This window comes from Pongo abelii, chromosome 6, assembly GCF_028885655.2.
Source record: "Pongo abelii isolate AG06213 chromosome 6, NHGRI_mPonAbe1-v2.0_pri, whole genome shotgun sequence".
Classification (NCBI taxonomy): Eukaryota; Metazoa; Chordata; class Mammalia; order Primates; family Hominidae; genus Pongo; species Pongo abelii.
The window spans coordinates 51268623-51286190 of record NC_071991.2 but is presented as its reverse complement, the minus strand read 5'-3'; the positions used below and the strand labels follow the sequence as shown (position 1 = coordinate 51286190).

Sequence of the window (17568 nt, the reverse complement as noted above, 5' to 3'; positions counted from 1 at the left end):
TGTATGGTGAAGGTGGTAAAGTTAACTTTTTTCTTTCTTTTTTTTTTTTTGAGATTTGAAAATCCTTGGGATAGGGATAGGAGAGGAGCTCTTTACCAGGTAAATGCTAAAATACAGTTCTCCTGTGATCTTTACAGGTTTTACTGCAGGTAGTGGCTTCCCACGATCTCTGGAATAGCTTCCTCATAAACTATTAAAGGCATACTTGCAGTATTCCTTTCTGTAGACTTTACAGGTTCTGAGGAAAAATTATTTTCCTCTTGTAAAAACTGTGTTCCTGTAATTATCTTGGGTTATGTGATTTTGAGGTCAATAAAAGGGAGACTTTTTGCCTGCAGCCTACCTTTCCTCTGTGTGAGTTGGAGTTTGTCACTCGGACATCAGAACTGTTTCCCTATCCAGCCCTCTTTGCTCTCTGCCAATCCTGCCCGCAGAGTCTTCCCCTACTCATGAAAACAGTGCTGCACCTAATGCCATGGCCCCTCTCTTCACAATTCAGATCTGAGACCTAAGGACTGTTTTGGGAATCTGTAGCTGACTCAAGCCCTGCACAGCCTCCCGCTGGTCCCCAGCAGTCTGGCCATCGCCCCTCAGGAAGCTGCACAGAACATCTTCCTCACGCAGGCCCCTCTCCCATGGAGATCCACAAGTGGAAACCTGCAGACTCCCTGCTCTCCCAAGTCCCTGCCTCCCCCAGGAGCGCCTGAGCCTTGGTAGGGAGGTGGATGGATACAAGGCTCAATTTTGGCTAAAGCACTCTGCCAAAAAAGAGGACGACAAGATCCAACAGAGCCTGAAGGCTCCTGTCCTTGCAGTGTGTGAGTCGTGGGAGGTGGTGCATGGAGCTTGTTTGGACTCTGCAGTGGGCAGCCTGAGGTCAGAATTGCAGCTCAGTGGTTACACTGTTAAGCTCTCTGAGCCTCATTTTCCTGTCTGTGAAGCAGAGATAATAATGCCTATTCACATGGTTGTTGTTAGGTTTAAATTGAATAATAAGTGTAAAATACTTTGCATCCTTCCCGGCACATAGTAGGAATCACATAAGGCCATTTCTAGACCTTTCCACAGACACCCTGTCAGATGCCCCTACCCTCAGTGCTATCTTACCTTGGTCCTGTTACCCCAGGTGTGAGTTTCTGTCCAGGCCCAGGCTGTGTCATGTAAAACAGATTCAGTGCACATTTGTAGGAAACGGCTAAAGAAACAACCACAAAGCCCTGCTGGGGAGCCCCTGAGCTGAGGATGTGTAAGCATGTGGTGTGTATGTGGATAGGGCAGGGCGTGAATAAAAGCTGCAGTAAGACTTGGTAACAACTTGAAAGCCATCAGGCTGAAGGAGGATGAGTAGGCCCCACAGTGGGCTAAATGACGACATCAAGAAGAGATTTTCCAGCCACAGGCTTAGTCCCGAGTGTGGGGTTAGAGATGGGCAGTGGACTCCTCACACATCCCTGCTCAGAGGTGCGGGTGCCTGTCACAGGCAGTTGAAATTCTCTTTTGGTGTCCTTGGCCTCCCACACTCGCAGTGGCTCTCTTTGAAACCATCGGTACCCAGTGTTCTTCCTTTTCCCCCAGTTCAATCCTGTGCTCAGAATTAGATGCTGCAATCTGTGTGAGACAAGAGTTTGCAGATGGTCCATTGGGTAGAGCATAGGGTAGAAAAGTAGGTTTCATCTTATATGATAATTTTTGACAGATAATGAAGACTATGGGGAGAATTGTGTCCAGAAATAGTCTGAGGCTGGATGTGGGCTTAATGGGGCAGCCATGATTATTTATCAGCGGCAGGTAGTCTGAGCAGAGCTGATTCTGGTGCTCCCACGTGGATCAAGTATATCCCATCTCCAGTTCAGTCTCCACAGCAGAGGGAGTAAATAATTCCACCTCACCACAATGGAGCCATACTTGATGAGTGCCCACTAGTTACATGAAATTGGGCAGGGAGGAATTTATGTTAGCCTACATACAAGTCTGAACAGAACTCACGTCAGCATTGCCATGAGAAGTCAATATATTGCTGGGTGTTGGCAAATATTGAGTTTAGATGACTCTTCCTGTAAAGGATAGAAATGTTGTTTTTAAAACTTCAATTTAGGCTGATGAGAAAATACTATAGAATGAAGGAACGAGAACAACATCTTGAAGATTTAAAAAATGATCTATAAACTCTGGAAGGAAATTTTTAGAAAAATGATTGAGGCACCAGCAATTAGCCTAAGCAAACAAAAAACAAAACAAAACAAAAACACAGTCTCTGAAAAAAACACACTCAAAGGAGAGTTCAAACTGACATAAAAAGACCATGGAATAAGATGACATTTACTTATTTTATTTTCCTTTAGGTTTATTTGGTCTTTTTCTACCTTCTTTTAGCTGAATTAGTTCTTTTGTATTCAATTTTTTTTATTTTCTAATACATATAGTTAAGATGATAAAATTTTCTCTGAGTACAAATTTGGCTGCATTCCATAATGTTTTCAAATAATTTTTTTATTTTGAATTTTTGTCAGTACATAGTAGGTGTATGTATTTATGGTATACATGAGATGTTTTGACACAAGCTTGCAAACCTTCCATAACTTTTGCTATGCTGCATTGAAAGTATTGTGATATTTCAGGTTTGATTTCCTCCTGTGTTATTTAAAAGTTATTTAAAAGGAAGTATTAAATACATTCTAAATGAAGGGGATTTTTCCCCTATGTTTTGAATATTACTTTCTAGTTCTATTACATTATGATCAGGAAATGAGCCCTCTGTGATTTTTACTTTCATAATTTATGAAGGTTTTTTCCTTGAGGACCATTACATCACCATTTTTTGGTAAATATTCTGAAATCTTACATTTGCCCAACCTGATCTGTTGATTTGTGAGAGATTAGGTCAAAGTTTTCCACGATGACATTGGATTTGTTAATATCTCCTTATCCTTCCAGAATTTTTACTTTATATGCTACTATTTAGGTGAATAAAAATTCACAAAAATGTTTCCACCTTCTATCAATGTGATCTCCCTTTGTCATGTTAAATATTTTCATTTTGAGTTATATTTTGGTGATACTAATATATTAAATCTAGTTCTTTTTTTGAAAACATTCACCTGGTATATTATTCCTCATCTCTTCATTTTTAATCATTCTTAATAATTTTGTCATAACTGTATTTTTTTCTTTTTTGAGACAGGGTATCCCTCTGTTGCCCCGGCTGGAGTGCAGTGGTGTGATATTGACTCACTGCGATCTTGACCTCCTGGGTTCAAGTGATCCTCCTGCTTCAGCCCCCCAAGTAGCTGAGACTACAGGTGTGTGCCACCATGCCCAGCTAATTTTTATATTTTTAATTAATGGGTTTGTATTTTGAGTTCATGCATTTCATCATGTTACCCAGGCTGGTCTTGAACTCCTGTGCTCAAGCGATCCACCCGCCTCAGGCTCCCAAAGTGCTAAGATTACAGACCTGAACCACCGCGCTCAGCTTAAATGTATCTCTTTGAAATATCAACATAGATTCTCTTCCGTTCCCTCAGTCTGCACCTTTTTCAACAGGAGAAAATTTGTAATTTTTTTTACTGTGGAAAATTTCAAACATACACTAAAGAAGAGAACTGTGAATGTGTCACTCTGCTTCAAAAACAATCAATTCTCACCAATTTGGATTATTTTGCAGCAAGATTTTTAAAAAAGTTTAGGAAAATTGATGGCAGAGCTTTTCGTTTATTTGGCAGATGGGAATGATTTTTGCTGATCATATTATCAATACATTTTTAAGTTTACATATGAATTTTTCTAATTTCTTTATTTATTGCTTTTACTTGTATCCCATGCATTCCTCTTTTGGCTCTCTGTTTTGGATTTTTTTTTCCTAGAAGATATCTTCTAATAATTCTTAGAAGCAAGAACAGAAAAGTTCTTGTTTGATAAACTTTCAGTGAATAATATTTTCCCTATTAGTAGAATTTTAGTTTAAAATAATTGTTTTTTCCTGGTAAAAATGCTATTTAGAACAACATAATTTTCCCTCTTAACTTTGAAGTCATTACTTTTTGTCTTCTTGCATCTGGGGTTACTTCTTCCATTGTAGGTACACTGTTTTTCTTATTAGTTTTGGGGTGCCCAGTAATTAATTTATAAGCAAAGTTGTTTGTAATGTATTAAACCAACAGAGAGAAATTCATAGTGCTGATGTGCCTGATTTTAAATATTTACTTGAAGACATGGCCACCAAGGCATGAATTAAGCAATAATTCAGAACCAAGGGATTCATGATCTACAGATTTCTCCCCTCACTGAGTTCTGAGCTCCCTAAATGAGACCTCCACATGGGTTATTTGTTGTCTGAGGGATTCTACTCCCGTGGGAAGAGCTTCAGTCCCATGGGGTCTCAAGCAAACATTTTTCTTCTATCTTTATTCCTTTTCCACTTGTGAGGAACATATGTTTCAAGCTATGTCCTTCACCCCCAAAATTCAGAAGTGTCTTTCTTGTTTAATAATTTTTTAAAGCAATAATTGTGCCATTCTGTTCTAATGCTTCTAACATTGGCTAAATATTTTGCAAAGGGAGCAAGGGGGTATGGCTGGGGAGAGGGAGGAGGGGGAAAGAGAGAGAGAGAGAAACTCCCATGCCATTAGCTCCTTCCACTAGGGTTTCCCTCTTTCCATTTATTACTTCAGAAGCGCTTCATTATTTTCCTTCTGTTTCCTTCTGTTTTGAAATAATGCCCCTTCTGTCTCACTTTTCTTGAAGAATTGGTCCTCTTTCCAATTGGCTGAAGCTAAAAACTGAAAATAATGGAAGGGCTAAAGTTATATTTTCAGTTTCTGGTATTAAGGGTGTGAATAAGTAAGAAAGAAAATACAATCTAGATTTGTTTTTAATGAGATGGATGCAGTTTTTACTTCTTCCCTAGTAGAATATCAGAGGGAGACAGAACTGAGAGCCACGAAATGAGGCCTCAAGCCCGGAATAACAGTAATTGTGTTATGTTGTCTACTCCAGACTCAGTGCCTCCCATTCCAGGATCCATACTGCTATTTTCATAACACTCTAAACGATTTCACATCTGTAAGTAATTAGTTGCAAAATAATCTGTCTTGGGACTGTGGGTGAGAGAAGGGTTGGGCAATAGAAGTTCCAACTGTGGTCTAACAATGTGTAAATCATGTATTCTTTCCTTCTGCTTTGTCTGCTTATCAACTGTAAATACATTACACTGGTAAAGGCTGGTCCTGCAAAACATAGCCCTTTGAGAAGCTCAGTATTGATGTGATCCGCCATAATGGCACCACCAGCTTCACAGTTTACAAAGCCCTGCCCCCAATATTATCAGAATTCTTTTTCACAGCAACCCTGAGAGATAGGCGAGGGTAAGGTTTCCATCTAATGTGTGAGGAACCTGTGGCGAAGTCAGTAGAGGACATGATATGTTTTGTTGTTTTCTTGCAAACATTTTCTTAACAGTTCATTAACTATAGTAACGCGCATATGGAGGAGTGCAGGAAATTATAACGACAGAGATTGATGAATTGTCACAAAGGGAGCACTCTCATGGAATCAGTACCCAGGTCAAGAAACAGAACAATGTAACACTTTCGTGCCCCCTTCCAGTCATCACCCCCAAGGGTGACCACCATGCTGACTCCTAAATAGGTGACAGGATTATTCAAGTTAATTTTGTATGGCATGTGGACCAGGACCTTGCAACACATGGATGTGTTATAGAGGTCTGCTTGATGCATTTAGGAATACATCTTTACATGAAAAGCAAGGCACATGAGGAATCAATAAGGGATGAAAATTGCCCAACGTGAAGAAAGCTCATCTGAGGGGACTAAATAACAGGCTCCAGTGGATGAAGGCTGAATGTGTGTGTGGAATATTATAGGAAATTTTATCCATTGCTATCAAGAACTGATGAAAAGTTTACATAGAAAAAGGAAAATATGTTTCTTTCATTTTTAGAAATTTGTGGATGAGGAGAAATCCATTTCTTTCTATGGACATTTTAAAATTTAGGCTGTAAGTGCTCATTGAAAGATAACTTTGGTTTAATCTTAACCAGAGGCATGGATTTGTGATTTTTCAAGTGTTTCCTTTCCCACCCTGTGCCTGGCTGAGCATTTCTCTCCATTTCCATGGGAAGACTGCATTGTGTTCTTTTAAGGGAAATGATGTTTCACTGGAAAAGGGAGGCTGTGTCTATTTTACTTCTTTCCCTAGGAGATGAGTGAGTCGCCAGACGTGAAGCCTTTGCCTGTGAATGCGCTGCCTCTCTCTGGGATGGGCAGAGCTGAAGACCAACAGTAATTGCTCCAGCTGGTATCTGCATCAGGTGGATTTCGGAAGCTTACTCTCCCATGTCCTCAGCACTATTCTCCTGTAAGTTTTCTCCACTGTCTGGAGAATTAGAAATCTACAGGCAGCCAGTGACTTGTTTGAAATGGCTGGGGCTCCAGCACATGGAGTAGACTAAGACTCTGCGATGGTCAGTGCTGCCTTTGAATGGAACCCTTCTAGACTTTGGTGAACAAGGTCTGTGTGGATGTGGCTTCCACTAGAAAACACTTTCTTGGCCGGGTGCAATTAATCCCAGCACTTTGGGAGGCTGAGCCGGGTGGATCACCTGAGGTCAGGAGTTTGAGACCACCCTGGCCTACATGGTGAAACCCTGTATCTACTGAAAAATACAAAACATTAGCCGGGCGTGGTGGTGGGCACCTGTAATCCCAGCTACTTGGGAGGCTGAGGCAGGAGAATTGCTTGAACTCAGGAGGTGGAGGTTACAGTAAGCCAAGATTGCACCATTGCACTCCAGCCTGGGTGACAAGACCGAAACTCTATCTGAAAAAAAAAGAAAAAGAAAAGGCTTTCTTTCTCTTTGGAGTCAGTGTTGTCCCTCTGTTCCACCTCAGACCCACTGAGCTCTGAACAGAGGTATGTTGACATGAAAAGAGACTGCCAAGGTTTTAAATTACATCCATTAAGAGATGAATTATTCTCTTAATCATTTTTTGTTTCATTCCTCAAATAATTAAAAAGCTTTTAATTCAGTGAAGCTTTGAAAAATAGGTAAGCTTATAATTTTACAAAAAATGTGGTCAGAGAAGTAAGAAGAACACCTAGGGAACTTTCTAGAGGATATTGAGAATGACCTAGTGAAGCCTCATTCATCTCTCATTTCTGCACTACAAGGACGCTGCCCAGTTTTTGTTCTTTAATCTGTTTTAGAAGTGCTTGGACTATCTTTTTTTCTCTTATCAAAAAGTTTAAGTTAGAGTGTGGGCTAGAATATTTTTTAAAATGCTGACATTTATTCCCTTAAAAAACTGGCATTCTTCTCTACAGAGATGTACCTGCTTTCAGAGATATACTATTTTTAGGCACTTTTTCATCTTTACCCTGCAGATACATAAAAATGTAGACAACGAATAAAATCTGTGGGGTAATGTTATGAGGTCAGTTCTAAAATGAGTGAACAGAAGGAGAAGGACATGTTTATTACTTGGATTTTATTATACTATGTATTGCAAATAGCTTTGCCCAAGTTGGGAAGGGAACACAGCAGGTCTTGATGCTGCTGCTAACCTAGTTGTTACTTTGTCTCTAGATTCCTGGGTATGGCATCTCCACACCAATCTGAAAACATAAGAGAGCTCGAAGAAAAGCATAGACTCAAATGCAATAATCACTTGGGGTAAATATTCTAAACTTTTTTTTTGAACAAGCCATTGTTTAATCACCATGAAATATGGTCACTTATCTCCAAAGGGAAATATTTAGAATACAAACCTCTCTTGCTGTCACCTGGTATACAAGGAAATGCAGTGACGTTTCCATTCAAGGAGTGCCCAGATCAAGCCTTTCCTGAACGACAGGAAATGGAACCTGGACACCCTGTTACACCTTAGACCATCACACTCTCTTGCATCTCTGAAGAGGAAAAGGAAGATTTAAACCTTAAGACATTTATTTATAGCATTTGAATTATAAATGTGAGTTATTTAACAGATATTTTTAAAAATGTACAGAAAAGAAAAGTAACTAAATAAAATAACGAAATCTCCTTAACCTCATGACTCTTGCCTTAAACAAACAATAAATACAGTTTTAATGGAAGCCTGGCTCAATTAAATTGTATATTTACAGTTCTCTGAGTGAACAGCCTTGGGTAGCCATCGTCCAGAGCAGTGGAGACATCACCAGTCCCAGAAGTCCCTGATGTCCCTTCCAGTCACGACTCTGTCCCCTCTCCTAGGTAATCAATCACTAGCCTGCCTCCTCTTCTAACATCTTTAAATACTTTTGACTTTTTTTTTTTCAATTTTTTTAAATTTTGAAACATTTCAAATTAGGTAAACTGAAATAACAGTACAATGAACACTCACATTTTCCTTACCCAGATTGACCGATTGCTAACATTTTGCCGTATTTTCTTATTTCTCGGAACCGATCTAAAGTTGTAAACATCATGTTTTCCCCCAAATGCTTTATTAGTTATCACCTTAAAACAAAGACATTCTCCTGTATAACCCCAATACCATTATCACCCTCATAAAATTAATCATTGATGAAGCAATGCAGTTATAATAATGGTCAGATTTCCCTAATCATTTCAAAAATTTTATAGTTGTTTAAAAACTACATATGATATAATCAGTCATCTCCTATAATTTAATTACTTGACTTCATTTAGTCTCCTTTAATCTGGAATAGTCTTTCTGCTCTCTCTCTGTTTTTTAATAATGGCATTTTTCATGTCCAGGCTGTTTGTGTAAAATAGCCTTCGATTTGAATTTGTCTGGCTGTTTCTGAATGACTCAATTCAGATTAAATATTTTGGCCAAAATACCCCTAGTGATGCCATGGGTTACATTTCCTGAGGCAGGGTGTTTTTTTTCTCCCATACCTCCAAGTTTACTTGTTATTTAATTAAGACTGGGGTGTTCACATTTTCTCATGCTTCATTATTGTTTGGGGAGGAAGAATATTCATCAGCTAAAAGATTTTGTATGATCTGCTTTCATCTTCTAGTCACTTTGTATGGATATGTTGCTATTTACCCTTCATTTTGAGATGTTTTCTTTCCTGGAGCAGCCAGCAATGACTGTCACATGTAGACAGAGGTGAGGAGGTGAGGACCGGGTGATACATGAAGTTTCTGAATTCAAGAGATTCTTCTGTTTGTTTGTGAAGTGCAATTTCCTTAAAATTGCCCTCCTTTTGGGGAGTGGCAGTTAGCCTTCTGGTTTTGTAATTCTCTTGTTTTTCCAGTACTTTAATTTCCAGTTCTTTCTTGTTTTTCTTCAACATCAAATCTCTGAAGGCCATCCTTTCTAGTTAATCCTTTTCCTACAGAACCCCTGGCTTCCCAAGATACCTACCTCTGTTCCTGCAGACTTTCAATCTTCTTCCTTGCGATTCTCAGTAGCCAGTGCCCTAATCCACCACGTCTCACAACTGTGTTCAATGTTTTCCCCTTCAGGATGAGACATTCTTTCTCTGGGGGGTGTTTTCCATACCTACTCCCCTGCTTTCCTTTCTTCTTTTCTGCACTTGTTCTTCTGAATTTGGTCATTTATTTACCTCTTTGGACATAATTTGAAGTTTGGAGTATTCTCTGTTGCATAGTTATGCTACAGGCATGGGTTCTTGGTGGTTTTACTTGTTCATTTTGTTGATCTATGTGGTTTTTGGGAATATTTATGAAGAGATTCAGAATATAGACTATTTGTTTCCTTTTGAGTTTTATTTCCTTTCCACCTTTTTTTCTGTTATAATTTTACATCATAATTTTACATCATTGTCATCATGTGTCTATTCAATTTGTTTCTTTTTAACTTAATATCATTTTAATTTTCCCAGTTTCCTGTAGATGCTATCATTATTTGTCAATGGGCCCATAATCTTTTTCCAAGTGGAGATGCCATGCTATATTTTATTACTTTTCTATTGTTGGATATTTACATTGGAAAAGGATGATTACAAGTGTGTTTGGCATGAAGAGATTTAGCTCAGGCCATTTTGAGGGATGAGCACTTGGCCCAGGATAAGCATATAATAAATCTTTGTGGAATCAATGATTCAAAAGAAAAATAAAACTGAATAACATTGCCCAAATGTGAAGAAAACTGAAGCATCTTTTAAAATGTCCAGTTAAAACATATAAATCCCATATCCTAAAGGAATTTCATTAACTGTTTAGGACTTCACTTGGGGCCCACCAGAAATAAATGCTCTGGGATTGTCAGGTTGAATAAAGTTGATAACTAAGGTGTTTGCTGGAGTCAAAATGCAACAACTGTGTCTTAGAGTAAAGGTCATGAAAAAGAACTTCAGTCTGAGGGTAACTTTTATTCGGAGTGACTCCTGGGGATAAGTAACCACGTGACCTTGTCAGTGTGTTCTCCCTCCATCACATGGGTGGTGATGATTGAACCAGAGAAATGAATGGGGCTTGTAGTGCTGGATGTATGTGGTCAGTCTCCATAAATCATTTCTTCCATTGTCTGAATACATTTGGGCATCCACAGTAGTTTATTTCCAAAGTATATAAAGAAGCAGAGGGCAAGGGTGTAATCTTGGAGCTATTTAAATAGAGTGGTTCCAGTCAAGACATGCAGCTGTTCCCAATTATTAGTCCATATATTCTAGGTGCCAGGGAAAACCCACAAGGGTGTCACTAAATTGAATTTTAAAGTGACCTCCTGTTCAGATGAAAATCTCCTAGCTGTGGTTTTTTCCCTAAAGACTGGTCTCCTATTGAACGAGTTAGCAACACTCTTGTTATGAATGAATCATTGCTACTGCCTATAGAGGAAATCTGGATTGTTCCATAGGGTTTTCAAGGAACGTGAACTTACCTTCCAGGCAACCCTTTGTAAATGCTGCTAGCCAAAATCCTGAACACAAGGACAAGTTGGAAATCTTCAAAAAGGGCAAACTCTGATGAGGGGCCGTGGTTTTAATATTTTAAAGGCACGTGAGTTGTGTCAAAACGTGATTCCAAGGAGTGCCCTGATTGGTGGCACACCGTTTGAGAGTCCCTGTAGGCACACAGGACTTGTGGCTCATTCTGCTTAGGGAAGCAGATATTTCTCTCTCTGAAGCTTATCACAGATGACAAGAGTAGCTCCTGCCAGAGCAGTCCCTGAAAAGTAAGATCCCTTGGAGACGCAAAGGCCGTCTTCTAACACAAAACCTTACCATCGGATGCCCAAGTGTCCCTTCCACCTGATTTCATCAGCTGCCGAGCCAAAGAGCAAAAGCTCTGCAGTCACGTTGTCTGGGATTACACCTTGGCTTTATCACTTATGTAGTGTGACCCTCAGGCAAGCTAGTTAGCCTTTTTTTTTTTTTAAATCCCCATTGTTCTATCTGTAAAATGGAAATAATAAACTACTAACTTAATAGGGTTGTTGTGAAAATTTAATGAGGTTATCCATTTAAAGGGCTTATCAAATGTTCACGGCCAGTTTCTTCTTCCTTCTCCTCTCCATCATCACTGACCATTGTCATCCCTCACAAGGGAAATATACATGAAATTGAAACCCTGCTTTTCTTTATCTGACTCCCTTTATTGAAGTTAATCCATTTGCTGAACAGGGACTATTTAAATTATTCAAGGCAAACTATTTTCCTTTTTCTCCTTCCACATGTGTAGAGATTACAGGGAGATGCCTGGGCTGCTGTTTCACAATCCACAAAGCTAAGGGTATCGTTTGTTAGGCCAATGGAAACATCTTCTGGGGTCACTGGCCAAGCCAGAATGTCACCCGCACAGTTTTCGAAACTGACCTTAGGTCAGTGAAAAATTCCTCATTGTACGCACTTTCCTTAGGCAATTTTAAGAATTAAGCTTGAGAAAAACACATTTGGTGAATATCAGTGTAAAACATGAAAGTGATGTATATAATTCTACATGCCTCAGAGAGATATAGCAATAGAATATTTATTTCACAAATATGAACAAGGGCCATTTAATTAGTTGTCAGAGCTAGTGAGTTTATGTCTTAAAGCACATATGAAAGCTCTTTGAACAGCAGCACAGAGAGTTTATTTAGTTGTTCTGTTTTACTGCGGTGAGGTGCCAAGCTGACTCCAGAGAAATCTTGCCATGTGGTGCCTAGGAGTCTAAGTCCTAAATTGAATGCCTCGGCTGCTCTCTGTCCTTCCCCTGTCAAGAGTAAGAAAGCAACCTCAAGAGAAGTGAGCCTTTTATTTCATACAAGTGAATTTCTGATAGTTGATGTTTATGATTGTTTTTACATTACAGTTTTTATGACTTATTTTACTTATTTTCTGTAAGTTTCCTCGATTATGTGTCCCTGAGTTCAGTTTTCCCCCTTTATTCCCTTAGAGCTAACTGCGTTTGATATGCTGCATTTGATATGCTATCTTTTATTATGCAGAAGCCCTTTGATCTCTACAGAGGAAAGGCGCCATATAAATGCAGAAATCCATTATAATCATACAGAAGAGTGGCTTTATGGGTGAAGTCCAGCTTAACAAAGCTGTTGGATGGAAGAGTGTACTAGACTGTGGAATGCTACTGCCAAAGTGTCTACTCAGATGGTGGCTGGTTTCAGGAGTTTATTTTTCAAGTATGCTTTCTTATTGAAGTAAACATACATACAAAAAAGTGCACACATTGTAAGTATTCAGCCTGTTGAATTTCAGCATACTGAATACACCCGTGTAACCAGCACCCACAGCCAGAAATAGAATATCGCAGTATCCCTCATGCCCCTTCTCATTCCCTACACCCCCTAAGGTCACCACTGTTCTGACTTCTATCACCATAGATTATTTTCACTTGATTTTGAACTTCATATAGCTCAAATCACACAGAACATACTCTTTAGGACCTGGCTTTTTGTTCTCAGCACAGTGTGAGTGATGTTCATCTGTGCCAAAATTCTTCAGGTCTTTTTGTTGTGTGAGATTTTATTGTACAAGTATACTATTTAACCATTCTCCTACTGAAAGATATTTTAGTTGTTTCCAATTTTGGCTTACATATAGTGCCACTATTAATAACATTTTTGTATATGTCCTTCGATGAACATATGTATGTATTTATTTTGGGTAGGTACATACGAGTGGAATTCCTGGGCCATCAAGTGCATATGCACATGCTTGATGTTGGGAGATATTGCCAAACCCTTTTCAGAAATGGTTGTATCAATTTTTGCTCCCATCAGTGGTGTGTGAGTGCTCTGATTTCTCCATAACCTTACTGAGGGGCACCAGATTATCCGCCTGCTCCCATTTGCCTCTTTGGCATAGAGATTATTTTGAGCTAAAGGCCATTGAGAACCAGCAGATGCCGGAAAAGCTCTTAAAACAGGGCATGAGTTTTTCTGTTGTAAAGCAAATTTACATTGATAATGAAAATTTCATCTGTAGAAAAGTTTTCCTCCCCATACTGGGAAGAGGAAGATTCTTAACAACTCTTATCAATGGAGAAGGAGCCAACTTAAATCCACTTAACACACTTTATTGAACAACCCTTGTTTACCATACTTTTCACAGTCATCTTCCTGCAACTCATCTCCCCTACCAAAAAGCCCCAAGCCTCTTTTCCTTTGTTTTGGCCTAAGATGGCGTATAAACCCAAGTTCTAACCACCCTTGGGACTCATCACTGGGCACTCCCATGTGTAAACCCCATGCACATGCGAATAAACCTCTGTTTGTTTTTCTGTTGTTCAACTGACTTTAGCCAGTCTAATTTATAGTACCCCACTGGAGAACCTGAGATGGTTAGAGGAAGAGATTTTTTTTTTTTTTCTACACTACTCACATTGGTGTTGCCAGTCTTCTAAGTTTTAGCCATTCTGTTGGATGTGTAGGGGAGAAGCAGTAATATCTTTTCCTCACCCATTGCAAGGTTCATGGCTGAGAGCCCTGTAATAAAAACAGATTAACATGAGAAAATCATAACAACTTTATTTAAGTTTTACATAACCCTGAAGCATCCAGAAATGAAGCCCCAGAGAAGTAAAGAAAGCTGTGTATTTTTATGGACAGTCATGCAGAAGTATGATTGGAGAAAAAAGGGTATGATCTACTGGCAACAAACGGGGGAACATAGTGAGGCCTGTTTGTTCAGATTCTTCTCTGTGTCTTCATTTCTTATAAGGAAGACTGATGGAATGAGGCTCTTGTAACTTACTTTAGAGGAAGGTTGAATGATTCTTTTATGGCCTCCTTCAGGGGAGAATGGCTGGAGAAAGTTGGAGAGAACTTCCCGCTTCTGCTGATTTCTCAAATGCTGACATGCCATAATTTGGGGATAGCATGTCCTGATCCATCTCATTGTGGATTTAATTTTCACTTTTTTGATAACTAATGATGCTGGTCACCTTTACCTATGTTTATTGGCCATTCATATATTTCCTTTTTTGAAGTGCCCATTCAAGTCTGTTATCTATTTTATTGTAAAGTTGCCTTTTCCTTATTAGTTTATGAGAGTTTTTAAATTTATTCTTGTGGGAAGTCCTTTGTCGGGTTTGCTATCTGTACCATAGATAACTCTTATCCTTCCTGTGGCTTGGATTTTACTTTCTTAATAGTGTCTTTTGATAACACAAATTCTTACTTTTAATATATTCCAATTTTTATATGTTTTTCCTGAAGGAAAACTTATTTAATGCTTTTGTGACCTATCAAGAAATTTTTTCCTACTCCAAGTTGTGGAGCTATTCTTCTATGTTTTCTTCCATAAGAGCTATTGTTTGGTGTTTTATATTTAGATCTACAAACCCTTTGGAATTGAATTTATGTACATGGTTTGGGATGGGAGTCAATATTCACCTTTATTTCTATGTAGATTTGCAATTGCTCCAGCATCATTTATTGAAATTATCACACTTTCTCCATTGAAATTTACTTTTGAAGCAAGTTCAAGGTCCAAATATATAGTAGGGAGATGACTCTCTTATGCATAGATTTTCAGATTGCTATGCATAGGCATCACCATGGAATGTGTTTAAAATATAAATACCTAGGCCACCCCTAGGGACTCTGATTTGCTGCTGATGATTCTCATGCCTTGAGGCCTGGCCCATACTCTGAGGATTGGTGCTTCACTCAGGACCACCCTCAGTCAAGCAGACTCTGCATCTCTCTGCCTCATTCATCTATGTACAAACACTGCGTCTCCTGTAGATTACTGTGGCAGCTACGATGAGTTAACAAGTTAATTTTGGGGGACTCTATTTATCCTACCAACACAAATATTTTGCTCAATTAATATTCTCTTATTCCATTAGTCATTCATCAGTACCTATCAGTTAATCATTGACTTGAATTTCACGTGGGCATTCCACCACTTCACTTGCCACACCATTCTGTTACTTAACAAAGTCTACTGCAAAGCACATCCATTGAGACAACTTGATTGTCTCCTTGTATAGCTTGCCCCACTGTCATTTTGCCCTTCTCTTAGGATCTGCCACATTCAATTAGCCTTTATTGAACACCTACTCTTTGCCAAGCATATAATCAACTTTTTATCCTTAAGGCTCTTAGAGCCCCTGGTAGAAGTGTAGGCACTGACCAACTTCCTGACACATGAGTGCAGTGAACCATGATGTATGCCATAAATGGCAGGAGTGTGTGCTTGGTCAGAGGAGGAAGCAATTACCCCTCCTTGTAGAAGGTCAGAGAAGCCTCAGCAGTGGCGGTTGAGCTCGGTCTTAAAAAGTATATAGGAGTTCAGTGAAGGATAAGTGGATGAGGGTATTTCAGGTAGAGGAAAAAGACATAAAACAGCTCAGCACGGTCGAGGAACTGCAGATGATTCTGCATGCATGCATCCCCTCAGTAACGCAAAAGCCCATGTAAATTGGGAGGCAGGAGCACTGTCCCACTGAGTTTCAAACAAAAGCCATTCCAAACTGCCAGATAAAATTCCAATTTAAATTAGTGAAATTTGTGGTGAGACAGCCCCGTGGTCCTAGAAGATAAAGTCTATTTCCTTTTGAAGGGCATACATGTAGATCAACATGAAAGGAGTAGCCCTTGACCATCAGTGTATGACTCCACTGCATAGTGCTTGCTGCAGAATTGCCTTGCCTGTCAGATAACACAGCCAGTGCTGAGGTGAGCTGGTATCTACCCCCACCCTCCTTTGCCAGAAGTACAGATGATGAGGGGGAGCCCTCTTACTGACCCTTGCTGGGGATGGATGGATGGTGAAGGTTTCTGACAACAGCCATCTTTCCCAATGAGGTCATGAGGACTTCAGTGCTGTATGATGGGGAAGAATATGGCTATTTTTGTACCATGGATAATAAAAGGGGAAAACCCTGCTAATTTGATGTAAAAAAGATTCAAAGTCATAAATATCCCAAACTGAAAGCAAACCCCAGAAAGGCTAGTTTTGAAATTGGAGGTAATTAATTCCTCATGCGATGTGCTGAAATTCAACCCAGACATCCCTTTTTTTTTTTTTTATTTCTTTCAGACAGTTTACAGTCCAGTGGAAAGTAAAACCATGCAATCCCTTGGTGTGGTACAGTTTCACTATGTGTCTCTTTTTATTATTTTGCTCATTTTGATCACTTTTTACGTGAACATGCATATAATGAATTCAGCTCCTCCTGTACATGAGATTTATTTTACCCCAAGGATCTCTCCTCTCTCCATCAGTAGTCAAATTGTTAGTGCATTTCTCCATAAAAGAAAAGATCTGCAGACTAGAGCATCGAAGGTGAATGACGACATTAATTTGAAATTTGGATTTATTTTTAACTCAGAAAAAATGCTGCTGTTTTGCAAATGAAACTTGAGTTTAAAGTCAAATAATAAGGTTTAAACTCCATATTCAGGGAATCATAAACATCCATGTTGCCCTGACCTTTGAGGGTCTTGTTCTTAAACTCTCTTCTATAGTGAAGTCAAAAATCTTATTAATTCGCAAATGTGGTGCTCATATTCTCAACTCCATACCTTTGCTTTATTCATCCTCCAAGCCTGGCATATCCTTACAGCCATTCTTTTTTTTTTTTTTTTTTGTCAGTTGGATTGTCCACTGCAATTAAGCTGTGCAAGAGCAAATAAAATTTGTTTGTTTGTTTGTTTGTTTGTTTCTCTATAACTATCTCATGCTCTGCAGGAGCCTCTACCCTTTTAGGTAATAGGAAAGAAAAAGATAACTAAGTACGTAATCCACCTTCAATCTTAGCCCCAGTAGTAATTTTTCTAGAGTCTCTGTAGGTAAACCTGTCTTTGATGATGATTGTTGAGCCTCTCTAATTTCCATTTCCTGTCCCCTGCTTGTCTTTAGATAGTGGCTGGCTGTGTGGAGTGGGCACAGCGCTTGCTCTCATGAGCCGGTCCCTGGATCTACATCAAGGTGGTGCCTGGATCTATGGATGGACTCTGGTCCTACCTTGGCCCCTGCTGCACTGAAGCTCTTGGCATTTCCAGGGAGCCTTGCCCCTGTGTGTTTTATTGGCCTGTTTTTCTGATGTCTGCAGCTGACAAACATGTCATCTGGTCTTTCTCAGCTGGGTGACTCCTCTTTGTTGATTCAATGCCTCTTGGTCTTGCACCCACTCCCCGACTC

At 39.4% G+C, this 17568-nt stretch overlaps 1 long non-coding RNA gene across 1 annotated transcript; it reads left to right on the top strand.

Moving 5' to 3' along the window:
• The first annotated feature begins 2548 nt into the window (after positions 1-2548).
• LOC129060343 (uncharacterized) lies at positions 2549-11277 on the top strand. The gene is made up of 4 exons (XR_008526954.1): positions 2549-3299; positions 6217-6375; positions 7604-7690; positions 8143-11277. It is a non-coding gene; the product is annotated as an uncharacterized LOC129060343 (long non-coding RNA).
• Positions 11278-17568: the final 6291 nt, after the last annotated feature.